The sequence below is a fragment of the Haliotis asinina genome, chromosome 2 (assembly GCF_037392515.1).
Source record: "Haliotis asinina isolate JCU_RB_2024 chromosome 2, JCU_Hal_asi_v2, whole genome shotgun sequence".
Taxonomy (NCBI): Eukaryota; Metazoa; Mollusca; class Gastropoda; order Lepetellida; family Haliotidae; genus Haliotis; species Haliotis asinina.
This window is the reverse complement of record NC_090281.1, coordinates 88,535,633-88,541,632: the sequence shown is the minus strand read 5'-3', so window position 1 is coordinate 88,541,632 and position 6,000 is coordinate 88,535,633. Positions and strand designations below refer to the sequence as shown.

The window sequence follows — 6,000 nt, the reverse complement described above, 5'->3', positions numbered from 1 at the left end:
ATACTCACTCGATGACTCAGTTCTCGTTGTACGAGACTGGGTTGTTGGTAGGAGTTACACAGCCACAGAAAGCCATCGAAAAATACCCCTATCACAGACACAATCTCAGACTAATGATAGGACTAGCTAGAGAACACATGCTATTGCTTTCACCTAATCGCTAGTATCAATAACAACAACATGACGCTGTCGATGCGATTGTTATTTTCCGAGTTTTGTTTTGTTCTTGTTTGTTGTTGATGCCTTACAAGTATATATGGGTTAATGATATTAATATTTTCAATATTTCAGTACAGGTACGCACTCCTATGTTTAAGTCTATCAGTCTACATTGTATTTATGATTATAAACACATTTAGAATCTAATACAGCGATGTTGGCAAAGTCTACTAAAGACTAAAATTTACATGATTGAGTTATATATATAAAAAAAAGGACTAATGTTTGTCACATTACCGCCATCAATACAAAATTCACTGACAAAACGGCGTAAAACAACACTCACTCAGCCATACGAGTATTATTATTAAAACGCCGCACCATGAAACAATAACACAACACAGCCTCGCGGGGAAACACCAAACCCGATGTAACGTGACAAATGACCCCCAGACAAAAGCACACAATGTATATGCTCAACATTCACACATTGATGACGATACAGGGAAAAGCGTGCGTTTAAATCGCATGGTATGACGAAACACGGCGCTGCGCGTTCACAGAAAGCCATCTAGCGGCGTCCAATGGATTGAAAACACTCCGGCAAATGAAGGAAGCTTGTGGAGTCACGTGGGCCCCGAGAACCAGGGCGGTTATTTTCCATTACCAGGACGACTTTGTTTCATTGACGGGCTGACGTTCCCTCATAATCTGTGGAACTCTTGTAGCGGTAACTTCTCAATTCCACACCGTACATTGTTGGCACACAGAAACAAGGTAAGAAATGACTTTTGAGGATTTATATTCATTAATGTTATCGCCTACAATACGTGATCATGCCTGTTTTCTTTCAATTAGTGGTCTTATTTCCATATATCAAATTCATAAATTATGTTGATGAATCCATGGATGCTTCTAACACAAAGAACTTCTACGTGCTACATCTGAGGAATTAAGCAGTTATTTAGTATGCTCATTATTGTAAATTTATTTAACTGTTTAACCAAGAACCCGCATCTTTTGTATGCTTGAAAAAAGCGCCATCGTATAACCGTGATATTATAATCACGAATAGTCGCTCCGTGTTTTTCCTTCAAATATAGAATTTTATTCATGATAGATTGATATTTTTATATACTTACTGAATTCCATCTATAAATTTCATGATTTTCCACCGAGACCTGTATATTAGAGTGATCGTTACAATCAAAACCCGCGTGTTCAGTTGCCGGTATTCACTAGCAGGCGCCACATGTTCGTGCCGGTTGAAAACGCCGGCGAAGCATGGAGAAGGGAAACTCCCCGGCTCATGTATTTCGCTTTGCATTCTCAGCACAGTCACACCCATAGCTGAGTAATGAATTTCGGATCATTAGTATGCTTTTACCATTACCGACTAAAACGCGACATTTGATGGTGAAAATCAATTTAACCCGCTGGTCGCTTTATGCCGGTAATCAATACACGTTATGTTCTCTGACTAGCATTACTATCCGGTGAGAATATGTACGTGTTGTATGTATCAGACGGTACACTGTATTATTGCACTGACGTAATTCTTTTCTTGGTGGGTGAAGGGAGGGCGCAGAACACGTGGGTAGCTAAACCACGTTATATTTTAATACCAGTGCATAGGTAAGCTAACGAGACTCGGGAGATGCATGTGGAAAAGAATGAGCTATTTGATTTGCAAGCAGATATAAGGATGGATGGGTTACTATGGCAACGGAAGCCGGCAGTTTCTGTGGAAGCCGGGCACCTGGCTCAAATATAGACCGCCAGCTGCCCTAGGTATTAAGATCTTTCCAGTATAGCGAGGGACGGCGAGTGTGGCGGGCTTTCATTTCGCTTGCGGGTGAAGCGTTTCTCAATTGGGTTTTGTTTGTGGTTCGCGGCATAGTTATGTATAATACCCTCAACGTAATATGAAAAGGCTTACTTTTTATGTGACATGTCTCACGCACTGTATCAATAAATCACAGACCTGTGACGCAGTGTTGCCTTGTGTAGATCTTTTTGTCAGTTATGGTGATCTGTCAAAAGAAAGCTTGTAACCCGCCGGTCGGCCATTTTGCTGCAAGACCGTGGAATATCCCCACATGACTCACCGCGAACCGGGAAATATAACCTGTAACTTGTACCCAACACTGGTAATTAAAGTAACACGGACACAGCTGGATATATGTAGTTGTCGCACCGTGAAGATCGAAACTGTTTTGTGATGTATATATAATATTATCAAAATTTAGAACGTCTATTTTCCAGATACGAATATTGATTAAGTTAGTATTTACCAGGTAGTGTCCTTACAATGATAGTCCTAGTTCATGATACAATGCTGAAATATATCAAACATGTAAATTTGAATGTTGTAACACATCACAGACATGTAAATGGCAGGTAAGGACGTGTACCAACGGGCCGTTAATGTGTTTTTCATAGGAACAACGCCGGTCCGCCTGATTTTACAATAAGCAGCTTATGTCCAACATAGGAAGCACAGTGCTGAAGGGCAAACGCTACCTTTTATTCCAACAGCGCCGGTCCAACGTATGGCGTTATTGATACCTGCCCCTTCTGTTGCAGTTCTGTTTAGCATGGGCATGGAGAGTGTTCCTTTTATGTAGAGAGCCTACAAGGTGGATAGATTTTCTTTAGTGCTTTAGGCTCTCGTTATTTGACCGAATGCAATTTGATTTAGGTTATTGTGGTTCATGAAAGATATATACACAGAATAGCATGTGGTTGAGTTACTATTGAAAGGATTAGCGTCACGCATGTTTTATCTGCCAATCAGGGAGACCGATATTCAGGCAGATACTCGCGACGTGTTTGCCATTGGCGAGCCAATAATAGCACACGTATACACGTCAGTGATGAAGCGGTTAATAAAACAGTGTGTACTCGTGATTAAAGAAAGCCATGTGTATTTGATGAAAGTATCAAGATGGATATAAATAAATGTTACAGGTGAAACTGATACAGTAGATAGTTGATATTTGTGATCGTTAATCGTAAACATTGACTCGGTATTGATTCAAACATATTAGGTTTATTGATGAAAGGGGAGTACACAGTATAATCGTTGTCTTAGTGAACTGCAGGTACTGCTCTGTCCACAAATGATACTGTCATCAGTAATACGACAGCGGCCAATTACGTGGTCGAACCTGTACCACACAAACCGACGTTATCTATAACAGGCATGCTACTGTGATATCATGGCCAGTAAGATTTGTACGCCACTTTTTGCAATATTCCAGCAAACATCACGGTGGGAGATATCAGAAATGGGCTCCACACATTGTACCCCTGTTGGGAGTCGAACCCGGATCTTCGGCGTGACGAGCGAAATGTTTAACAACTGCATATGACTTGTAATTTGTGTAAATTATGTATGAAGGAAATTTCTCGAGCGCGTGATCTTTTTAGCAGATACAGAATTAAACGCTGGCAATAATGAGATAAAACAGGCTCACGAGAGACTATTTCTGTCGCGGATAGAACAATTAAACATCATCTATCTGATGGGAGAGATTTATAGTAGAAATTAAGACCGCTGATGGTCGCTGAAATTTGACGACCTTCGCTTACTCTTAATTGTACATGAATTAGGAGTTGCATCATCTAAGCCGTGAGCCGTCGAGTGCCGGTTCCACGAAACCACCGAATTCGAACCCGTGTCGTATGCGGTTTAACCACTGGGCTATTGTGTCGTCCCTATACGGAATATGAATACAGTTTCCGCCTAGCGTTATCTTTGTGTTACACAGTACACAAACACACTGCCCTGCATCAGCACAGAGTATATCCAGTATTAAAGTATCAAATCAGTATCAAGTCATACTTCCTCCATTAAAGCAGGGAAGCTGCTACCCTAGTGTCTACTTGAATTTACATCCTGCTTCAAATGCCTTTATATTATTTGCAGGTTTCACGTGCATTCTGAATCGCAGTGTTGTCATGTCTATTTTGTGCTTGACTACCACCATTATGAAATCTATTCGTTTTGTTAGCTGTTTGTCAGGTAGTATTGTCGTGAATATACATGGCCGAATATATTTTCTGTTTTTCCTGGGTGTAACAAGTAAATATTCATGTTAATGTCAAGAGAGTTTCAATGATTCATAAGCAAGTATATTGACGTCAATCAGCTCGTAAACAAAGAAATTGTGTGAATTTACACGAGGAAGTACATAATTTATACGTACAATGATACCTATTGTGTGAAATATGATAGATGACATGCATAATTTATGGATTTTATATAATAGACTAGATTCGCACACGGTCTAACAGGATACCTAATTAAATTAATTAATTTAATTTGTGAAATCGGAGCACAAGACCCTGCGACTCCAAGAGAATCTCTTTAAACGTTTATATTTGTAGCTTCAAAAGGTTTGCTAACCTTTAGCGGTATGCTTTTTCGGGTCATGGGTTATTATTGTTACTGAAATATGAAACTACCCTTTGAAACATTTCTTTTTTGGGACTGAAGGTTAGTACTGCTAATTCCTTTTTAAAGGCGTGGCAGTAAGCGTTTCCCCGAAACGGCATTTGTCACGGTTTTTTGTCTCGACGTTAAAATATAAAGTGGGTCATCAGTGTCACCCCGACATTTTGAGGGATTGTTTTCTCTGGCCCGGATGTCTGCAAAGCGGAAAGATTCACTATAATGTCAATCACGTGCCCTGCACGAGTGAACGATGAAGACGGGCTCACGCACTGGCGGTGTAATGAGAGCATGTTGTCTGTGAAAAATGTGTCGAATTTAGGCGTTCGTCGTGCAAATCATGTATATACTGAACCACAGTGACGAAGAGAATACTCGCCTCGAAAACATGGACTTAAACATTGGCGACGGCCAATTTGTAAACAATAATGATAATGAATATGGCACGTGCTTAAACCGATCCATTTGTTACTTCTGTCGCGGAAAAAACAATTAAACTTTTCTGACGTCAGAGATTTATGGTAGAAATTAAAAATCGCTGATAGATGCAGGGAATCGACGACATCCACTGGTGGATTATTGTCTGGGTGTGGCTGACTCCAGCCAGTGAACATCCGACCACATGCTATTCTATTTACAACCAGCATGCACCATGTGTTTAATTTCATGATTAGTACCATCACACATTTTGTATTTTGGCATTCCGACGGTAATGGATGCATTTTGACATGCGGCATGGAAACACGATAACAACCTAACATTTAAAATTAATCAAACATTTATAGAGTATTTTCGGGGAATGATAAGAATTTAGGAGAGCTGTCAAACACTGCCATATGACAAGGTAGGGCAGAAGATTGTAATGACAAGTTGTCTGATCATGGCCGATCTAATGCTGATTATGTTAGCTCAAGATCCCATCAGTGCACTTGACTGAAACATGCTTTGATAACCCATAGCAGGACAGAGCTGACGCGTGGATCAATTCTCGTATTGCCATGGCTACGGTCAAATGAATGTCTGTCTAGACGCTGGCGAGCGCGTGAATCACAAAACGCACGCGCGACCTTCAGTTTGAATCACGCTATGAGAATGACACATACTGTGAGTTCATTTGTTCGTGTTTCGATAGCTTCAAGACGATAGTCCTTAAGGTTGGTGTTCTGAAAACCTTTCGAATATATTTCTTAAGCAGTCAGCTACTTAATGTTAGAACTTCATTATCGACACTCACATTAATAAATATAAATAGATAACTAAAATAAACACCAACATATATTTCGTGTTTTGCCTGCATGTTATGTTGTAATACGTGCAAGTGTGTGCACCAAACGCTGATTATGTTCAATGTTATATATTACGGGATTGTTTTTTTTTCTATTTTG

The 6,000-nt window shown here is 40.0% G+C and overlaps 1 protein-coding gene across 1 annotated transcript in view; it reads left to right on the top strand.

The window, feature by feature from the left end:
* Positions 1-753: 753 nt before the first annotated feature.
* LOC137274539 (sodium- and chloride-dependent GABA transporter 2-like) overlaps positions 754-6,000 on the top strand; it is a 29,086-nt gene continuing 23,839 nt past the window's right edge. Inside the window, exon 1 of the mRNA XM_067807781.1 lies at positions 754-936. The gene's annotated coding sequence lies outside the window, so the exon portion shown is untranslated. The remainder of the gene's footprint in view (positions 937-6,000) is intronic.